The sequence below is a fragment of the Nothobranchius furzeri genome, chromosome 11 (assembly GCF_043380555.1).
Source record: "Nothobranchius furzeri strain GRZ-AD chromosome 11, NfurGRZ-RIMD1, whole genome shotgun sequence".
In the NCBI taxonomy this organism is placed as follows: Eukaryota; Metazoa; Chordata; class Actinopteri; order Cyprinodontiformes; family Nothobranchiidae; genus Nothobranchius; species Nothobranchius furzeri.
The window spans coordinates 63,056,493-63,078,960 of NC_091751.1; the positions used below are offsets into that span (position 1 = coordinate 63,056,493).

Sequence of the window (22,468 nt, forward strand, 5' to 3'; positions counted from 1 at the left end):
CATCTTCTCATCCCAGTGCCCCGCGCTTCGCTCTAATCAGTGGCGACACACATAACGAAAAAAACACCTTTCAATTTTGCAGAAGCACTAGAACATCAAATCCTTGCAGACCCGCGAGCAGAAAGGCGCCATCCTACGAGGAGTGTTTGGGACTTCAGAAGACAGGCAGGTTTTAAATTCTGTCTGAACTTTCAATCAAACTCACTCTTGCGGCAAATGTGGGGGAAATTCCCTTTTGTTCTGTGCTCTTAGAAAAATGTCAAGCGGCATTGAAAACAGCCCCTCCGGCACGCACCCCCTCGCCTGTTTGTCCTGACGCAGTTCAAATACGTTACGAGGAGCGGCCGTTAATTGTTTAGCATAGATCCAACATTGATTCTGCGTCAATGTTTGAAAAGCTCTGAGACTCTTTTTAATTCACTTTTGCTGTGGACGTGTTGGCCTGTTTCTGCTGTGATCCAATTCAGCTTGTCTCTGGAGGGCCCAATGTGCCCCCCCCCCCAGCACACACATGCACACACACCTCCCTGTCACACGCACACAGTTCCTCTTACTCATACACTTCCTAAAAGAACATTCATTATTCATCATTATTAGACTTTTCCTTTAGCTGCTCGATGCATCTCGCCGCTCTTCTCTTCCTCTGCAGTACATTATTCAGAACAAAACTGTGCTTTTAGCCTCGGAGTATGCAAGTCCCACTTTTGATTATCATAATCAGCTGATGTACAAGGAGCCGTGCGTGTGTGTGGCGGCTCATCAGATAATTGTTTGTGTTCCGTTGCTTCTGAGCTCCTGCTCCAGTAGCGAATACTTGGGAGGATATTTTTAGTTGGAAGAGATGAGAACTGGAAAAGGCCGCTGGAGGCTTGACTCGTTGCTGTACATTTAAAGGGCAGATCGCCCACATATATGCTACTGCCAAGGGAAATGACTTTTTGTCACAAGGAGACAATAAGTCTTTCAGCGTTTGTGTGTGAAGGAAAAGTGCCACAGGCAAGGAGAGCTCCTACTCAACATATTTTAATTTATTCCAAATGAAAAAAAAATGAATAAACATTTTTAATTAATGGAAATGTATAGTTGATTCAAAAACAAGTGTTTCCAAAAAATAAACCTGCAGTGTCTTAAATGTCCCTCCTCTCTCGCTGTTCTGTTCCCTCCAGTGTCTCTTTTGGTCCTCTCGCTCCTCTGTCTTCAGTGCTGTCAGCTGCTTCCATCCAGAACCACCTTTGGGCCAGATCACTCACCTTTCCCCTGACCCCCTGCTCCTCACACATCATGTTCATACTCTACTCCTCCGCTATGCTCTCTCCGTGTACCTTTATACCTCAACACCCAAGCCTTCTCCCCTTTCCCCACATCATCGCACACCATCTGGGACTAAAGTTTAGCCATGAATCACTGCTTTAAGGGGATGGTTTTGAGCAGAAAGACCAACGTATTCAACCTCAGTTTGGAGAAGGTAACATTCGGACCAGGTTGACAGCAGTTAGTCACAGCAGTGCCTAAAACTAAAGCGGATTGCTTCCTTCTTAAAATATGTTTAAGTGGTTCTTCAGTGGCTCTTAAAAATGCTATTAAAACACATTTAGCACATTTTACACCAATGGTGGAAGCATCGCATAATGTCTGGGAAACATGTGGGGAAACATCACTGTAACATCTACAAAACTTTTGCGAAATACCTGCTAAATGTCAGCAAAACGTCTGTCAAACGTCAGAGAAACATCTCCAGGACGTCAGCAGAACGTTTGCAAAATGGGAGCTAAATGTCTGCGAAACGTCAGCAAAACATAGAACACAGCAGTTAGCCACCGCTAAAGTGGATGGGTGCGTTTCCGCTACAAGGAAAGTGTTTGGAAGCATCCAGCATAGGGAGACGCCTGTTTTTTATGCACTGTGCTTCCTGATCACATCAAGCTCAGTAGTTCAGATCAGGCCAGACAAGTCAAACACAAAAACTGCAAAAACACTGAATCAAGATAAAAGTCACATGTGGGATTCCAGTTACTTAACTAGTAAAAGAGAATTATGTCATTACCTGTGAAACCTCCACAGACGAAGTAAACACAACAGAAAATAAACCACAAACCTTTTTTGATACATGCTACCAGCTTTCTCCTTGTTTGTCATCAAGTGAATTGTCTAAATCAAGCGTGGTGTTGCAGTTCTCCCATGATTTCATGAGCATGCAGGACCAGCTGTGTGAAACGTTTTTACTCCCGTTTCACTTCTGAAACGCTCCCTGTGGGGAGGGAGCTTGCAGGTAAAATGCATTTATGCTACTCACTGCTTATGCATCTGGTGGATAGGCTGTGTAACACTTCTAGGTGGAAAGTGATATTTGTTGTAGAGTTTAAAAACAACATTCGCATAATTGGCTACACATTTTTACGGTTAACCCTCAGGTTTCATTGGGGACATTTTTGTCCATTTGGGCAGTTTTTTGCTTTTCTTTTGGACGCCATTTCACCATTGTTTGTGCATATGGTACAAAATTTAGTCGCAAAAGCCGTCTCTGGACAAATTTAGAAATTCTATGTGGAATTTTGAAAATAAACCAAGTAAACACAATGAAAAAAACAACATACATTTGAAAATGTAGTGGACAAAAACGTCCCATTGACTTCCATTCAAACCACAGTTTTTGATCCTATAACATCTGCAACAAATAATCGTGCTTTCTGTGATATTAGGGTTTCATTTTGGAGAAAAGTAGTCAAATTTATGATTTTTACTGTTCACCAGATTCAGTCATTTCTCCATATGTGGCACAGGCGAGAAAGTCTACACATTTCTTTAGATCTTCTGCTGTTTGTATTAAAAAATTCAAAAGGTCAACCTGACCTCTGATAAGTAGATAAAACACAGTTTGACTCTCTTACTGAACTTCAAAGTGTAGAAAACAAAAACAATTAGTATGCTTATGCACCTGTCTGGAGCTCCAGACAGGTGCATAAGCATAATCAAAAACTATGATTTTGAATGGAAGTCAATGGGACGTTTTTGTCCAATAAGGTCAATCGCGTTGCTACACAAAAACTATTGATGCAAAATTTTGTAGATATTTTATGACATGACCAAGACTGATTTATAATGAAAACCGCAGGAAAAAATGTTGTTTTTTGGGAAAATAACTAATAGTTTGTGTTTTTTCCATAAATTACAACAATGACTTTGAGTATTCAAACTGGCAGTTCAAGGATTAAAAGCCTCAAAACGTTTGAAAATCATTTTACAAGTGGAAGTTTTTGTCCTCGAATGACTCAAGTATATAGTAAGTTAAAGTGAAGGCTGAGGGTTTAGCTAAAACCTCAAAAGACCGTTACTTTCAGCAACTAGTAGGAGACAAAATTCACATAAAATGTTCGAACATTTAATTAAACTCACCAGAGGTGTGGACTCGAGTCACATGACTTGGACTTGAGTCAGACTTGAGTCATTATTTTAATGACTTCTGACTTGACTTGATAAATTCTATAAAGGCTTATGACTTGACTCGGACTTGAATGCCAATGACTTGCGACTTGAATCGGCTTGCATCTGTTGACTTGATGATGACTTGAGCATTTTTGATATCTTAGCACAAAAGTGGCACGACATTTACTCACATTGAATTGTAACTATTGTAGTGGCCAGGAAACGAGGCGGAGTGTTGAACACTGGAGCTAGTCGCTTTAATGACATTAATTCTCCTCCTTGTGAACAGAGAGAATCACATTCCAAACTGTTGAGACTTGTTAACACACTAACTTCCTGGAAAAACATTCCTACACTTTAACTATCCCCTGGAACATGTATCAAAGGTTCTGTATGTGAATTATGTAAAACCCCCACACAAGCCCCCCCCCCCCCCCCCCAGAATTCACCCATAGTAAAAGTCACTGCGGCGGGCAGGACCGACCACCCTGCTGTAACGGGTCCAACGGGGGCTGAACAAATAGGTGTCTGGCGTGGAGCGGCCCCTGGGTCTGGCAACAAAGGCGCCGGAAAGCACTCGTCCAGAACACTAGACATGAATCCAAGTTCCGATGAACGCTCAGGCCACGTCCGTCGCTGATGTCTAGATGAGGGGAACTGCCTCCGGCCAACGCGTCATCCTGTCCACCATCGTGAGGATGTAGCTGAAATCATGGGAAGAAGGGAGTGGACCCACCAGGTCGATGTGAACATGGTCGAACCTCCTTTCTGGAACCACGAACGTCTCCAGTGGCGCTTTGGTGTGGCGGCCCACCTTAGCACGCTCAAAGGGCACACATGAGTCGACCCACGCTTTTACGTCCTTCATAAGCCCTTTCCATACAAACTTCTGGGCCACCAACTTGGCTGACGCCTTCTTGCCAGGGTGTGACAGGCCTTGCACCGCATCAAAAACGGTTCTTTGCCAACCTGCTGGGACCAGCGGCCTGGGGATCCCTGTGGAACGGTCACACCACAACACAGTACCTGAATCCCCGACAGCAACCTCCTCAAGGTGCAGGCCCATGTCAGAACTCCTGAACATCAGAATCTCCTGATCCGCGGCTTGGTCGGCGCCCATTCTGGCGAAGTCGAGTCCCAGCTGCACTGTCCCGATGGTGGCTCTGGAAAGACAATCCGCCACTACGTTGGACTTCCTGGAGATGTATCTGATGTCTGTGGTGAACTCTGAAATGAAGGACAGCTGGCGCTGTTGGTGTGCAAACCACGGTTCGGACACCTTGGACAGGGAGAAAGTGAGAGGTTTATGGTCCACAAACACCGCAAACATGCGGCCTTCCAGGGTAAAATGGAAATGGCATATGAATAGCCAAACCACCAACAGTTCTCTGTCGAAAGCGCTGTACTTCCGTTCTCAGACAGCCGGCAGCTGAAAAAGGCCAAAGGCTGCCAGGTGTCGTCAACCCGCTGCTCCAAAACAGCCCCCACTGCGTAGTCGGACACATCAGTAGTAAGGGCGACTGATGCTCCAGGCACCGGATGGGCCAACAATGCGGCCTGACACAACATGTCCCATCGAAAGCCGCTATGCGCTTCTCTGTCCAGTCGATGGCATCGTCGGGTTTCTTGCTTTTAAGGGACTCATATAGCGAGTACATGACGTGGGCCGCTCGGCGGATAAAACAATGATAGAAAGTGACCATCCCAAGGAAGTCCCGCAGTCCATGTGCTGTGTTTTGACGGTGGAAGGCAGAAACCGCCTCCACCTTCGATGGCAATGGCGTGGCCCCCTTGCTGTTGATCAGGTGTCCAAGGAAGTGTATGGATGGTACCCCAAAGACAGACTTTGCTGGACTAATTATCAGTCCATGATGGTCCAGTCTAGTGAAAAGGGCCCGGAGGTGTATCAGATGTTCCTCTTCTGATGAACTGGCGACAAGGACGTCATCCAGGTAAACGAAGATGAAGGACATGTCTCTCAGTGCCAAGTCCATCAGTCACTGAAAGGACTGAGCCACATTTTTCAGTCCAAAGGGCATCCTGAGAAATTCAAACAACCCAAACGGCGTCACTGCCACCGTCTTTGGAACGTCTTCAGGGTGTACTGGAACCTGATGGTAGCCACGCACTAGATCCACTTTCAAGAACAGCCGTTTTCCCATCAGATGCATAGAGAAGTCTTGAATGTGAGGGACCGGGTAGCGATCGGGGGTAGTGGCATCATTGAGGCGCCGGTAATCTCCGCAGGGGTGCCAGCCACCATCCGGTTTTGGGACCATGTGAAGCGGTGAGGCCCATGGGCTGTAGGAACGGCGGATGATGCCAAGGCGCTCCATAGTATCAAACTCCGCCTTAGCAATCACCAATCTCTGCTGGTTAAGTAACCAGGCCTTAGCATGAATAGTCTCGATGTAATGTTCGACACTGTGCCTGGCCGTATCGGCCGAGAAGGTGGGCTGCGTTAGGCTGGGAAACTCCCCAAGGAGCAGCTGGTACCTGTCACCGACAGAGAGTGAGCTGGAAAGGCCATCATAAGATCCTTTATCGTGGACTCATTCAAACGAGGAAAAGGTTAAGGCGTCCACTAGGCGCCCATTTTTAACATCCACTAGTAGCCCATGTGCACACAGAAAGTCCGCTCCCAGGAGTGGAAACGAGATGTCGGCTGTGACAAAGTCCCATGAAAATTTTTGACCCCCGAAACAAACGTCCATGGACCTAGTCCCGTATTTCCTTATTGGGGTGTCATTAGTGGAGGTTAATGGCGGGCCAAGCAAACCCCCAGCTGTGTCCTCCACTGTTGCTGGCAGCACGCTCCTCTGTGCACCAGTGTTGTTGAGGAATTTGCGCCCTGAGATGTCATCCTTGATAAACAGCAGTCACCCTTTTTCGCATGCACTCGTGGCCCCTTCTGAGCACAGGCTCTCTTGTTTCCCGGCGTTTTGAAGTTGCATCTTTTAGCCTTGGCACCAAAGCGTGCATGCAAGTAGCACAAATCTTGCTTAGAACGTCCGTCGGCTGTATCAACTCCTCTTGCAGTTGGTGTGCCAGCAGGTGAGGGAGTATAGCTGCGTGTCAGGGCCAGGACTTCAGGGGCGAAATGCTGTGTGGCCAGAAAGAAACGGTCCACCTCCTCAGCAAGTGCTCAGGGGTCAGTAATAGTAGTATTTGTGAGCGCACTCCGGACGTGGAGAGGCATGTGTCACAGAAACAGTTCAATGAAGAGAAAGTTCAGTTCCTCCGTCCCCAGTAGGCTTAACGTCTTTTCCATGTGCTCCGATGGCTTACTGTCCACTAGGCCTTGCATAGACAGCAGGCGTCTAGCTCTTTCGGAGCATGACACACTGAACACCTTTAGCAGATAAGTCTTAAGCCCCTCATATTTGTCCTGGGCTGGGGGAGACGTAATAAAGCTCACAGCTCTGGCTGCCGTCGAACTCCCAAGCGCTGCCACAACATGGTAAAAGTGTGTAATGTCGTCTGTTATCCCACGGAGGGCGAATTGAGCCTCCGTCTGGGCGAACCACGTCGCAGAAGTTTCCCAAAACTCCGTCAGTTTGAGAGTCGCGGAGTTAGCAGCTGAGTTAGCCATTGCGTCTAGGTCGGTATCTTGTTCAGTCCAGGAAACTTCAACCGGACTGACGTCAGTGTCACCAATGTAGTGGTCAGGAAACGGAGTCGGAGGCGGAGTGTCGAACACTGGAGCTAGTCGCTTCAATGACATTACTCCTCCTCCTCATGAACAAACAGTGAGAATCACATTCCAAACTGATGAAACTCGTTAACTCCTGGAAAAACATTCCCACACTTTAACTCTCCCCCGGAACACGTAACAAAGGTTCCATATGTGAATAATGTAAAACCCTCACACTACGTCCTTTTTCTTGTGTTGCTATTTAGCCTGATGTGTCATAGCAAATGAAATTGAAAGGATTCCAGAAAGATGCCATAATTGAACAAAGACTAAATGAAATATTTGTCTTACAGAATTTATGACATGAAAGCACAAAACTTTTGACTCAGACCTGGAATTTGAGACTTGTGAAGTCTCCCATGACGATGCTCTTTGCAATTTGTCAGAAAGTTTTGCAGGCAGGCTTTTGAATGATTTTAAGACGGATTAATTCAACTTGTAACAAATGTGAATGGTCAGTAATTCATCTATTTGGTCTGAAGTAACCTTTTTCTTCATACTGAGTATGTTCAAATAGTCTAACTATTTAAAGATCTCTTAAAATTCTGTATTAACATAGGACTTGTTGACTAAAAAGTCAAGTAAAAACATTTGAATAGCAACAATAATAAAAGCCCCCGATGGTTGAAACAAAAAAATATTTATCGATCTTTCATCCCAGGCCATCATGAGGAAAACATTTGTGAGGGCGTCCGACATGCCGCCAGCCTCAGCTGTTGTGTGTTTAGTGTTAATTAGAAAGGTTTCTCAGAAGAAGGACAAAAACATCAATTGTTTACCCGTGGTGATCACCCCTCGCCCTGGCAAACCCACCAGCCTCTCACCTTCACCAGATAAATGACAAATTAATTAGTCCGCTCTGCTCGCCTTGCTCCTGCTACATCAGCGGTCTTGACTGAGAACGAATAATCAAGCGTGATGCTTAAAATGTAATACAAGCACAGTGGCGTGTCGAGCCATTTGTTCCTCTTCATAAATGTGTGACAGCCCATTACCAAAATAAAACACATAGGAAGCTGTTTTAGCCATCTGGGTTTGTTTTGACTAAGAACGACTCCAAATAAAGGAACCAAACTAGTACTAGTCACTCGAGAAGTTAACGTTTACATTTAAACTCCGTGGTTTAGACACATCAGCTCTGTGTTTAACTCGTTTTGTCTGTAACAGCCATCACCCACAGAGAAGCCGTTTGAACTCCTCTTTCACTAACATTAGTGGAGTTCATATTCCTACTCAAATCAACTCTATATTTAACTGTGTAGTTTTTGTGCCTGAAACCCCGCTAAACCTTTACGCTGCCGAACGCTGTCTCTTCCATCACGTCTGGATGCAGCAGGAGGCTTTTTATGTGGAGTTCTCCTTGTGCCTGTTTGGTGTTTCTTCCTGGAACTCAGCATTCCTCCCTGCTAGGCTAACCGGTAATTCCAAAGGCAGCTTCTCTGAGTTAACCCCGTTACGGACCGCTGACCTGTCCTGAGTGTGAAGTGCACCTCAAGGGATCGCTGTAATGGAATCCTGACCAGGGGATTTTTGACTGGATCAAACAGGTGAGGCTCAAAAACACACTGTATTTTATGAAGTCATACAGGACAAGGATTCAGGTGTGGCCTTCACTGTAAATACATTATTATTATTATTATTATTATTATTATTATTATTATTATTGTTGTTGTTGTTGTTTTTAAAAAGCAGCTCCTGTGCTGTGGAGGGTCTCTGTGCCTGACACTGAGCTCTTATCTACAGACACCTATGAGGGCCACTTCAGAAGAAAAAAGGAAAAACAAAGAAGGAAATGTTAAGGTTAAATTCTGAATATCAGCTAAACTTCTGATGTAAAGAAAAAAATGTGAATATTTTTAAGATTAGCCTAAAAACGTGAACCCCGATCTGCTCCTGAGCCAGCTGTAGCTGTTCTGTTCTTGTTTCTAACACTGAGGACTCCAGCTGTGTTTTTAGAGAGGCATTGTCTTGTACGAGTAGTGCCATCTTTACTGTTGCAGCAGCATCCACGACTGAACTCAGCGTCCTTAAGTCCTTCACAATAAAAGTCTGAAACATTCACATGTACTTCAAAATATCTGACATGTATTAAACAGTTTAATAAAACTGTTCTCCAGTAAAACTCATGCTGTAGCCTGAGCCACTAGAAATATGTTTACAGTGTGTTCATATCAGATGTAATTTATAATTAATGTCTTAAAGACCAAGTTCACAGAAAAACCTTTTTTACTTGTTTTTGAGTTTCTGAGTTTTACATGCAGGCTAAATGTGAAATATTCTTCTGTTTAGTGTCCAGGAAACTGTCGAGAGCATCTCCTTTAGCATTAGCAACTCCACCACACAGCAGAACTCCTCCAAGCTTGTGTTATTCGTGGAGATAAAACACCAGCGTTACAGAGCAAACAGAGTCAGTGGCATTGTTGCGTTGCTGTTATCCAACCAGAAGTGAGATGTCCAAATATCAGCAAGTAATAATGAGCAGGACTCTAAGTCCTGCTGTTATTTGCTCCCCTCTCCTCTGGCTAAAGCCTGATTCATGCTTCTCCGTCCGCAAGGGACAGACACGCACGGATTGATGGAAACGTTTTGCTCTCATACTTCTCCGTCTCCTGGGGAGTGTTGCAAAGCAATTCCCCACCAGGACAACAGAGGGCGTAGCGCTGTTCTGCGGTATCCTGTCATGTATCTGGTCCAAGATAGTGTTGTGTGTATTGTGGTTTTTTGTATATAAGAGACTTTTTAACACGGACCAATTTGTCTCTCATCCTCCTCCACCTCTTCTTGCGCTCGCCACCTCTAAACACACATTTCCTGTCATTTCCGTCCATAAATAAAACACTTGCTGCATATCTTTTCACTCCTCCAGTCACGGGGAATTAAATGTTCATGTTTTTAGAGTTTTTTCGCGAGGTATTCTTCAAGCTTCTCCGTGCCTGCCGCTTGTTATCCTCGGCTCTATTTGTGTTTTTGAGGGTGCAATGGCGGCGGTGTAGACGACAGCGGCGTCCTGACCAATCACAAGCTTGCATTTGTCCGTCTCGACTGACGGATGTTTAGAAAAGAGAGCTCAACTCCGTACGTCCTTGCGGAGCTCTCCAGCAGGCCCGCAAGGACGTTGCGTGTCTCCGCACTGACGCAGACGGAGAAGCATGAATCAGGCTTAACTTTTGTTTTTCTCAAACAGGAGCACCAGAGCTTTGTTACCCATAGAGATTGACTCACAAAGCATTCATTTGTACTAGAGACCACTGCAAAAGCCCTGAAAAAACTGTTGAACTTTAGAATGATTTCCTTTCAGTCACCATGGATCGGTCACACAAGGAAACTGGAACTCATGGGCGTCTGCTCTGATGCTGTTTTAGGTTTTGATTCCCTTTTAAAAGATAAAAATGTACTATTATATTAAATTTTCTTCATGGTTTGACTTTTATTTCTATAATTCTAGTCTTTTTTGAGGCTCTGGCTTTAATCTCAACACTTCCATTCTTATTTTGTTTCGGAGCATCTCTAATATGCCAGTGTAGTCACCCATGGCCTAATGTAGATGATTTAATAAACTCATCCAGGGTCGGCCATATGTGTGGTGCAAAATAAAAAAAAGGATGTGTGGGGTTTAGTATATAATGACATTATATTGACTATAAAATAAAGCACAGCTTGATCCTCTGCAGGTTGGTATCTAGCTGGAGCTTTTAATGATACGTGCATGAAAGCATGCAGGGTCATTTTCATGCAGGGTTATGCGCATACGGTGAGCAAAGTGGTGACCATTTTATACCCAAATGGTATAAAACATCAGCTGCATGGCAGGAGGATGGGAGACAAGTGGGTGGAGGGACAAATTGACCAGCACTAAAAAAGACATTTTTGCAGTAAAGAGCCTCAGAGTAGAGGATATGATGCAATAACGGAATGTTTTCCTGGATGATTTTAGGCTGTTGTTCTTATGGCAGCAAACATCAACATGCGGACACAAATCTGGAATAATAAAAAAGAAAAAACTCTAAATTCATGGTTTCACGATGCAGGGGAAAACACGAGAGTGCGTGTGCATATGTGTGTGTGTGTGTGTGTGGGGGGGGGGGGGGGGGGGAGCATTTAACAAATAGTAACTCTCTCCTTTTATTCGGTTTTAGTAAACACGTTTGTGTCCTTGCCCCATTTCCTTTCCTCCACTGCTGTCATGTGACCTCTTGTCCTCTCCAGCCTCCTCTGCCCTTGTTCATGTAGAAAAAAGAGATGTGGAGCAGACAGAAAAGCTCCCTGAATCACAGACTCCTTCAGGGCCACAGGGAGAAGAGGAGCACAGTCACGGCCAAAGCATAAATATCAGCTCAAGGTCACGGTCACAGAGCTCACACAGAGCTGTGCATAATCATGAATCGTGCTCCTGCTCAGCCTCCTTACTTCACACATTACCTCCATCGCATTACAGCATGCCGACTAAACACTTAAACACCGTATTTCTCACCACCGGCACAGCTGACCTTGAAGGGTTAAAGCCTCAGGCTGCAAACCAGCTCGAACACCAGTTTGCGCCTCTGATTTTAACACCAACACGCATTGTTGGGGTTACACACACACACACACACACACACACACACACACACACACACACACACACACACACACACACACACTAGCCTACATTTCCAGGGATATCAACGGGATCCGTTCCTATATTAAGTTGAAACGAGCGCGGCTGTATTCTGAGAGCGCGGCTTCTCAGAGATGAATAACTGGCGTATTCACATCCCAACGAACGGCGCTTTAAACCCCGACACTTGCTCTGCTGATTTGGTCGACATTATCCTGAGATGAAATACGGGCTACAAAGAGAGCTCGCAGATTGGAAGTAAAGAAGGAGAAGGCATGTTATGTCTCCATTGAACTCCATTTTTAAAAGACTCCATGCTTGGCCCTCTTCTCTTCTTTGCTCTTTTTCCCGCTTAGCCTTGTTCCTTGAGTCGTCCCGCCTATGACTCCCTCAGCACTCAGAGACGCGTTTAAGCGTGGCCTCTTCCACGGAGCCTTGCTCTAAAACAGCACTTAACCGCTAACTCGCTCCTTTCACGTTTGTATTTTTTCGCCATGTAAACGTTGAACTCCCCAGAGCCGATAGCTTCGTTACGTCTCGTTCTCTTGCCAGTCCGTCTTTTAGCCAATCCATAAGCGTTGACAGCCAATGAGGTCAGCATCAGAAGTCTGTGATCTCCTGGTCTTCGTCTTCCTCTCGTTTGCCTCAACTGTTGCTAACATTCCTCCTTTCCTGCCAGCTGTAAGTTGTTAACCTTTCCTTACCTTCAACCGCTCTGACTTTTTTCCCTTCCTCTCCGATCTCTATATCCACACATCATTAGCCCTGCTCTTACTTTAACATGCGAGCCCACATCATGCCACCATGTCCAGCATAGTAATCGTACTTTCTGCTATCTTGTTATCCTCACAACTCCTCCCCCTCCTCACCCAGCTTTCCACCCTCCTGCGCTGTAGTCGCTCTCTAATTGCTGTCGTACCCCCCCCACACATACACACACATACACACACACATACACACACGCGTGCTCGGACCCAGAGGCTAAATGATTTCTACTGGGAGAGTGCAAGCTCATAAAGCACGAAAGCCACCTCCTTTGTCTCTATGATTATTGATGAGTTCCTTGTCAGGAGGTGTGTGTGCGTGCGTGTGTGTGTGCGTGCGTGCGTGCGTGCGTGCGTGCGTGCGTGCGTGCGTGTGTGTGTGTGTGTGTGTGTGTGTGTGTGTGTGTGTGTGCGTGCGTGCGTGCGTGCGTGCGTGCGTGCGTGCGTGCGTGCGTGCGCGTGTGTGTGTGTGTGTGTGTGTGTGTGTGTGTGTGTGTGTGTGTTTGCAGCTAGTCTGGTCATCCTATTGGCAGCATCACACAATCGTTTTTCTCCTCTTCCCAAAAACCCTTTTGTGTGTGTGATGCTCCTTCTTTCCTCTTGTTTCGTAAGCAGCCCTGTTGTCTGAGCGGTGTTATTTTTAACTTTGAAGCTGTATTTACAAGGTTTCTGTGTTTTTCAGCAGCGTGGTGTTCTGATGCGGTGTGATGTTTATCTATTTCTGACACAAATATGTACTTAGATCATGCAACTGTTAGTGGTTTTAAACAACTTCCTCGCAAGTGAGGGGGGGATTCATATCAATATGTTCAACAATAACAACACAAATGTGACTAAATGTACTTAAATCACCTTAAAATCCCTGTTTTCAGTTTTTTGTGAAGGTAAAGTTCATGTTGGACTTTTCTGTGAGGTTACATTGAGCATTTACGTATTTTCGGAAAAGGAACTTGAGCCATTCCTTTGCCTTCTTCTCAAAATTCTCATGCAGCAATGGATTGTGGGTCATACCCTTCACCGAAGTCTGCATCAATGCAAAGTGTGGATGACTTCATTCTGCGGACTGATGCTTCTGAGAGGGGTTTGGGGGCGGTCCTTCTACAAGGGACATCAGAGGAGCTGCATCCCGTGGCTTACATCAGTCGCAAGCTGTTGGCCCGAGAGAGATGCTATGCAACAGTGGAAAAAGAGGCATTGGCCATAAAGTGGTCTCTGGATTCCTTTAAGTACTATCTGCTGGGGAGAGAATTCACTTTGCGAACGGATCATAAGGCTCTCGAATGGCTTAACAGGATGAAGGATACTAATGGGCGCATAACCCGATGGTATCTTGCCATGCAACCATTCAGATTCAAGGTTCAACATATCCCTGGCAGAGACAATACCACAGCCGACTACCTCTCACGCTGTGAGGACAAATGAGTGGGGGGGCATGTGATGGCCACATCCATGTCCACACAACGGTGAACGTTACGTACACTCTTGCACTTTTATGATTGCAGTTTGTATGTTTATATTTCTTTGGCTTTATTGTTTAGATGGCTTAAATGCATTAGTTCTAATTGTAAGCGCGCACATTTAGTTAACTGCTGTATTTTATGCCTTTCATTTGTTCAATTTAAGTTGATTTGTTTTCTCTTACCGGTGCTGGGGTTCTCCACTTCCTGCTTCCTGAGATGGGACAGGCAAACAGGGTTGAAGGGGTTCTGTCAGCTAAATACAGGAGGAGCTGATGGGACCAAACCAATAGCTCCCTGAAGAGGGGACTGAAGAATTTCCTTTAATTTATTATTTTGTCATTTGTTAATTAATTTAAGTTTGAAGTTAAATAGTTAGGTTTATGGGTTAGGATGTTTAGGTTTATCAACAACCTGACTGTACTGATTTGTGGTTTTAGTTTTAGTTAGTAAATGTTTGTCTAGTAATCCCTATTGTTCATATGGTCTGATCAGCCAATGTGTATATATACCCTTGTGTGTCTTTGTTTGGGAGGTCGGTTATTGTTTCCGTCAGTCAGTATGTTAAGTTAGAAGTTTATTGAGTTTCAGTTTGTTTGTCTGACCTCTTTTATGAGCTCGAGTTGTTTTTGTGAGGGCATTTTAAAACAAAAAGGAAATTAAAGAGTCTATTTTTGGAAATTGCCTGTGTTCCTCCACTCATTCAGCTTGATCCCTCACAAGGGTGCAAAAGAGGCGTGGTCAGTGCCTGCACTTCAGAATCAGGACACTCTACGCATGACAGGAAGGGTGGAAGTGCGAGTACTAGGACTGGGCCTCAAACATGCTGGGTTGGGATTAGGGGAGGGAAGCTGCGGATCGCTGATGTAGGCAATGTGTTGTTAATTTATTAATTTTGCTAATAATCTCATAATTCAGCGTAAATAACTATAGTGTGAAATGAATAGTGATTTGAAGGTTTGTAAGGTTTCCATCAACCACTGTGAGATTATGGAGAATAGAGCCGTTTTAAAATGGCTGAGCTGTGGATCATTTGTATTGGATGTGGAAGCTGTTTCCCCAAACAGATTTGGGCAAGAATGCTTTCTATATCAGGTGAGATGGCATTTATTTAAACTTTATACTGAAAATCACTTTAAAATGTATTTAAATTCATATACATATCTTCAGCAGACTCAAAACACTGGAAAACAGTCAGTGGATTAAAAACTGACCTGTGAGGTTAAGGACTGGATGTCTACAAAGTGTACACTTAAATCTTATCCTTTCCAGGAAAAATCACAACACTTTCTGAAAATTACATTATAATATAATAAAAGACGCTGAAAATTGCAAAGGACTTAGCCTTTCTCAGCATCTACTCTGCATGGTAGTATGAAGTAAATCAGTGGTGAAATCTCAGCTTTTAAGAGCCAAAGACAGAAAGCAACTGTTACATGTGACCTTTTTCCTTCAGTAGGATGAGAAGCTGTCATGTAACTGTACATGGCTCAAGACACACACACACACACACACACACACACACACACAGGCCCAGGGATACTTAGAGAAACATGATCACTTGATACGTTTCTCTGCTGCGTCCACAAACGTAACATGAAACTGTCGCTCGTAAAGGGAGGAAGTCAAATGGAGTGCAAGTATTTCTAAATTTGAGTTTCAATTTATCTTCGATGCCCCAAGACGACTTTGTTGTCAGGTTTCTCTTTTTCCACACCAGGTATAAAACGAAACGGTCCAATTTCTGCATAACTGATAAAGCTCGATAAAGCTTCGATAGAAAAAAAAAACTCTTTTCAAGGCAACGTTTTGTGAATTTGAATTGTTTCTGATTGGCTGCAGCAAAATAAATGTGCAAAACATATGATTTCTACAGCAGCTACACATCAGCCATATGTAACGGAATGAAATGACTGTTTTCCACCAAGAGTCATTTCCCGCCTCTCCTCTGACACAGAACTAGTCTGCATGAGATATGGCCTCAAGGTCTCATGCATTTGTAATAAAACTGCTTCTTTCCAGCTCAACGGAAGAATAAAGAATGGACTCTCTCCTTTTAATAAATCAAAGAACTCTATTTTAATAAAGCTAATCAAGCAAAGTGTTAGTCAATAAATAAGATGTGACCAATCTGTGAAGTCTAAATATAATCCTATAGAATATAATAAGTAATATGACCTTAAATGTTCCACTAGGACTGATCTCACGTAGCGTTAAAAGACATGACACATTACTTTCACTGATCCAATCAGAATCTGCCAGATCTGACGGAGGCGTGGTTTTGGTGGTGTTTGGTAAATCTGTCAACTTTTCACTCGACCATAAACCAAAACATCCGAAGTATAAAACTATGCCCATGCCATCTTTAACGCCAGTTCAAAGCGCTCTAGAGAAAGTGTCAGAGTGGCCAATCCGTAACTTTCCTCTTCAGCCAAAAGAACCAATGACAATCTTAGGTGTGTTCTTGCTGTGTCGTATCTCTAATTCCATGCTGTAGTTCTTTTTTAAAACACAGAGCAGTTTTGTTTTCCTGTTTTCCCGCTACGTTTCGTTTGCAGCTGCAAACTTCCTCAGGCTGACGCTGATGGTGGCGTCACTTCCTTCTCCGTTTATCCGCGGGCAGCAGAGGACGTTGTCACAAATGTCAGTAATCAGAACATTATATCACCGAGCAAACATAATAACAGAAGAAAGAGACCGTAAACAAGAGGACAAACACATACAACACGCTTTAAAGACCTGCGGATACCCGACATGGGCAATAAACAAAGGAAAACAACAAACAACAACAGAAAGAAAAAAACAACCAAAGCAAAGAACCAGAAACCCAGAAAGACAAGAACCAAAACCAGTGATAGCCTTACCATACATTAAAGGCATAACAGAAAATATAAGAGCAACAATGAAAAAACACAACATAAACACACCAACAAAACCATACACAACAGTTAAGAACAGACTAGTGCACCCAAAATAAAAGATACCAGCTGGACTTAAATGTGGAGTTGTTTACGAAATCCCATGCAAACTCTGCAATAAAACATACATAGGAGAAACCGGACGCCAACTCAACACACGAACAATAGAACACAGAAAGGAGTGCGAGAAAGAGGAAAGTCGAAAACACACAAGAGCAACAAAAGAAGAAGCAGAAAGCACAATAAAGAAGTCAGCCATAACAGATCACTGCACAAGAGAAAACCATATAATGGACTGGGACAACACAAGGATCATAAACACCGAACAACAGAAGTACAAAAGATGGATAAAAGAAGCTATAGAGATAAGGAGACGTGGATGCGGGACTATGAACAGGGACGAAGGAGTTTACACGTTGGATCGTGCATGGGACTGCATCATCGGAGAGGGGAGAGGGGCAGCAGAGGGCAACAACGTCCTCTGCTGCCCGCAGATAAACGGAGAAGGAAGTGACGCCACCATCAGCGTCAGCCTGAGGAAGTTTGCAGCTGCAAACGAAACGTAGCGGGAAAACAGGTAAACAAAACTGCTCTGTGTTTTAAAAAATAACTAGAATAGAATAGAATAGAATAGAATAGAATAGAATAATCCTTTAATAGTCCCACAAGGGGAAATTTGGTTGTGTCAGCAGCAACATCACACATATACAAACAATGCAGGACACAAAACAGAAGTACAATTATTACATATTTACATCATGGACAATAGTTACCAGAGCAGAGTACAATACAGTTGTTTATATAAGCGTACACATAATGTGTAAGCATAACAGGATACTGAAGATGTTAAAATAGTTTTAAAAGTTTAAGATGATTAAAAGAGTGCAGATTGTTTATTTTTACCCGTTCATTAAAAAGTAGACATGTAACCTTCAATAAATTATTGTATGTATAAGCAGAGAAAAAGTAATGTGTAAGTTATAATTGTAGAAGTTATTACAGCACTGATGCCGACAACTGTTTTTTTTGGGAGCAGTTCTGATTGTACAGTCTAACAGCTGCAGGGAGGAAGGACCTTCGGAAACGCTCCTTCATGCATCTAGGATGCAGCAGTCTGTCACTAAAGGAGCTCTGCAGTTCAGCAACATTTACATGCATGGGGTGAGAGACTCTGTCCATCAAAGATGTTATTTTGGCCAGAGACCTTCTGTCTCCCACCACCTGCACTGGGTCTAGGGTGCATCCTAGAACAGAGCTGGCCTTCCTGATGAGTTTATCCAACCTCTTCCTCTCAGCTGCCAATAAACTGCTGCTCCAACATACCACACTGTAAAAAATGACAGATGCTACCACAGAGTCATAGAAGCTCTTTAAAAGCGCTCCCTGTACCCCAAATGACCTCAGCCGCCTCAGCAGGTAGAGTCTGCTCTGACCCTTCCTGTAAAGAGCATCCGTGTTGTGGCTCCAGTCCAGTTTATTATTCAGGTGAACACCCAGGTACCTATAAGAGTCCACTATCTCAATGCCCACTCCCTGAATGTTCACCGGTGTCACTGGGGTGGGTCTGCGTCTCCTGAAATCCACCACCAACTCCTTGGTTTTCCCGGCGTTGATCAGCAGGTGGTTCTGCTGACACCAGTCCACAAAGTCCAGAGTCCCCTGTCTGTACTCTGAGTCATCCTCATCTGTGATGAGGCCAACTATGGCAGAGTCGTCAGAGAACTTCTGTAGGTGGCAGCGTGGGGAGCTGATGGAGAAGTCTGCAGTGTAGAGGGTGAAGAGGAACGGTGCCAGCACAGTTCCCTGTGGGGCCCCCGTACTGCAGACCAGCGTGTCAGAGACACAGCCCTGTGACCTCACATACTGTGGTCGTTCTGTGAGGTAGTCCAGTATCCACTGAGACATGTGGTGGTCCACTCCCGATAGCTCCAACTTATCTTTCAGAAGTCGTGGTTGGATGGTGTTGAAAGCACTGGAGAAATCAAAAAACATGATCCTCACAGTGCTTCCAGGCTTCTCCAGGTGAGTCAGAGCTCGGTGCAGAAGGTAGATGATGGCGTCCTCCACCCCAATGCCAGGCTGGTAAGCAAACTGTAGTGGATCTAATGAAGACCTCACCAGGGGACGCAGATGGTTAAGAACCAACCTCTCGAGTGTCTTCATCAGATGCGATGTGAGGGCTACCGGCCTGTAGCTGCTGAGGTCCTTGGGATGGGAGGTCTTTGGTACCGGTACCACACAGGATGTCTTCCACAACTGTGGTACTTTCCCAAGCGATAGGCTCAGGTTGAACAGGTAACCTAGTATGCCACACAGTTCATCTGCGCAGCACCTCAGGAGCCTGGAGCTGACGCCATCTGGGCCTGCAGCCTTATGCACCTTGATCTTGCGAAGCTCGTTCCTCACTTGAAATGCTGAGATGGAACTACAGCATGGAACAAACGACAAGCTGGATAAAATCTGTTGCTGTTCCAACTGCTGCAACAGTTCCTTTCAGAATAAAAGCTGAACCATCACGACCCAAGTTTGGGTCTCACTAGATGCCAACAAAATTGTCGTGACCCGGGGGTATCTCAAGACTGGTGGTCGGCTGCCGCGGCTGCTTCTACGGGCTCCAGCTCCATAAGGTCAAGCTGGACCGTTACACCTCCTGATCTAGACGGGGTCTTCCGCTCAGGGTATGTAGACTGACAAATGGCGTCGAATGTGTTTATGAATCTCCTAATCAAAGCTTAACGCGAAGACATCACCTTCAGTTCCTGTCAGAACTAACCACTTCTTTGGATTTGCTGGTTCTGAGCAACATTCCACATTACACCATTCTCCACCTCATCCACCTCAGTTACACCATAGTGTTAAAGTTAGTCTAGTTTAATTTGTTTAGTAATAAATTTTTTAACTTTTAAACTCGACTCTCTCTCTCTTCTGTTGTCTCTGAGTGAATACGAAGCTGTTATCTAATCCCTGCAATAAAAAGTTCCAATCTTCTGGTTTAAAATAACCTCACAGATCCATAAGGTGGATTTCATATTTGCTATGGAATCTTTTGTCTTATGGCTTATTAAATAACATGTAATTTAAATCATTACACATATGACCCTTTTAGGCTGAATTTGGACTCTTTTGGAGTCCTATGAGCTAAACGTCGGGTGAAAACAAGAGAGTAAATACCTTCTGACTCAGAGCCAAGTAGGAAAGGGTTCTGCTGGAGTGCACCATCGTTTAGCACTGACAACCTCATCCTCATCCATGCACCACATTATTTTACACAAGTGTTTTTGCAGGAACACGTGTGTGCAGGTTGTCCCCAGAGGGGCAACACAGAGGCACAGATGTTATCAATATACATCAGAGCCTTTAGGCTGGAAGAGTCTCAACTGTGTTTTGCATGAATAGTTTTAATACTCAGTGTTGAACAATGAAGAATTACACATCAGATGTCAATATTTTATCTTTTTTATTGACGTCTGTGTGCAGTTATTCAGACTGTGTGTTGCTTGGCAGAGACATCAGTGGTGAAGGTTTATTACATTATGAATTTTAAATGCACATCATGATGTTAATGATATGCTAATAATGGAGATAGCCTAGGTCCATTTCCTGTTGCACTGCATGAGTTAATGCACATTAGCTAACGTGCTAACACCTAAAAGTTGTAACGAAGGTGAAACAGGGCAAAAGGGAATTTCCTCACAAAGAGGAAGAAACCGTTTCGCTTGAGTCACGTTTCCTCCCCCGCACGAGGTGCTAGGGAGTTTGCATTTCAAGAGAAGAGTAAGAGGAGAAAAGCTAATCAGAAAAAGGGTGTTTTTTTCTTTTAATCCCTGCTCTGCTGAGGCGCCTTTTCTCCTAAAAAGAAAAAGAAAAAAGAAATTCAGCATTTCTCTCACATTGCCTCTGCAATCACTTGAAACCCCATTTCAGACCATGTGACAGCATCAATTAAATTCACAATTATCATGGGGGAGCGACACTCCAGCGTGAGAAAATATAGTAACATGTAGTGTGTGTGTGTGTGTGTGTGTGTGTGTGTGTGTGTGTGTGTGTGTGTGTGTGTGTGTGTGTGTGTGTGTGTGTGTGTAAGTGGAAGATAGAGTGTTAAAAGTAAGCAGTAGAGACACAAAAGTCACTGATGAAAATGTGTTTTGTTTTGGAGGTTTTTTTTTTTTTTTTGCTTTTTTTTTTAGCAATTTTCTGAAAACCAAAAACTTGAAATCCCATCAGAACGAAGACATTTTAAAGACTCCCTCCGCAACAACAAACCGGCAGCGGTTGGTCTACTAAAAGCTTGTTTTTGTGAAACCTTTCTTCATTTCTAAGACGTGCAGCTTAGAAAAACATGTAAGCATCCACTTCAAACCCCAGCAGCCGTTTCACAAATGCGACCCAAAATTCATTATCAGTTTAACAAAAGAGCATTTGACTCCCGCTGACATCACAGATAAGAACGTTGGCTCTCGTTTCCGGCTTTAGTGGAGGTTTATATTCACTGAAAACCAAACAATAATGCAAAACCGGTTTGGAGAAGAGAGCCAATAGAGTCACACCAATTAAAAATATTGCCCCTGTGTGTTTATGCGTGTCAAAGATTGTATGTTATAATTAAGTCACAGGTAACAGATCTGCCAGATGGAGCTGTTCTGGCCCGGGCAGAACAGCCGGCGTCCCCCAACACCACCATAACTCTCTCTATTAAAGCCCAATCGGGTCCTCGATGGAGAAAAAACGCGGCAGCATGTCCACATTGATCTCTCTACCTATAGCGCCTACACCAGAGCAGAGAAGATTAAACATTCATAAGCGTATTAGGATCTATAAGAGCATTATTTATGTGTGCTGTCACCGTGTAATACAGCGAGGTACTAATCACACGCATCTCTAGCCGAGAACACGCGCAAAATCACAGTCACAACAGAGCTGTGTGCGTGCGTGTGTGTGTGTGTGTGTGTGTGTGTGTGTGTGCGTGCGTGCGTGTGTGTGTGTGTGTGTGTTCTGACATCGTTCCCTTCTTGAGTACCATACAATGTGCTGGCACCCATACCTGCTTGACACAGCAGATTGGCACTAATGGCTTTACACGCGATGCCATCTGTAAGCTGGACTGCAGGCTTCCGAGTCTTCTCAAAGCTCACTAACAACGCTCCACAGCGTTCTGCTCAGACCTTCATCAGTCATGGTGCAAAAGGCAAAAGACGCCAAATTAAATGTTAGCTAAGCAGCAGAGAGGCTGAACGGAGGTCCGGCCCATCTGTGCACACCTGCTTGTTAAAAAACATCAAGTAATTTGAGCCTTTTGCCTGGTGCATGAAACACACCCCACAGGGCCAAATGAAGTTCATAAACAGCAGCTCGACTTAAGGCACTCACACAAAAACAACTTCTCATTCGGTGGCTTCCAGCAGCCTGCAGCAGTCACACGGGGATCATTACTATTCATTTGCTCAGCAAAGTGGCCACACAGGCTTATAAATGAGCTCATCTACCGCAGCTGGGTTCTGAGACAGTTGGCGCATGCTGAGGACAGAGAGCGCACACATTAAAGTGCCTGGATTCAAGACACCTTCTGTCCAATTGACGTGACCTCCTCCGTACTCATAACTCTTTGAAATGAGGAG

At 44.3% G+C, this 22,468-nt stretch overlaps 1 protein-coding gene across 3 annotated transcripts in view; it reads right to left on the minus strand.

Moving 5' to 3' along the window:
* The window catches only part of LOC107384231 (cadherin-24), a 246,651-nt gene that overhangs the window by 136,595 nt on the left and 87,588 nt on the right, over positions 1–22,468 (minus strand). Inside the window, exon 1 of one of the 3 annotated variants that reach the window (XM_070541738.1) lies at positions 14,121–16,518. The exons of the other annotated variants lie outside the window; for them this stretch is intronic. The gene's annotated coding sequence lies outside the window, so the exon portion shown is untranslated. Of the gene's footprint in view, positions 1–14,120; positions 16,519–22,468 lie in introns of those variants that run through there. 3 annotated transcript variants of the gene reach the window in all.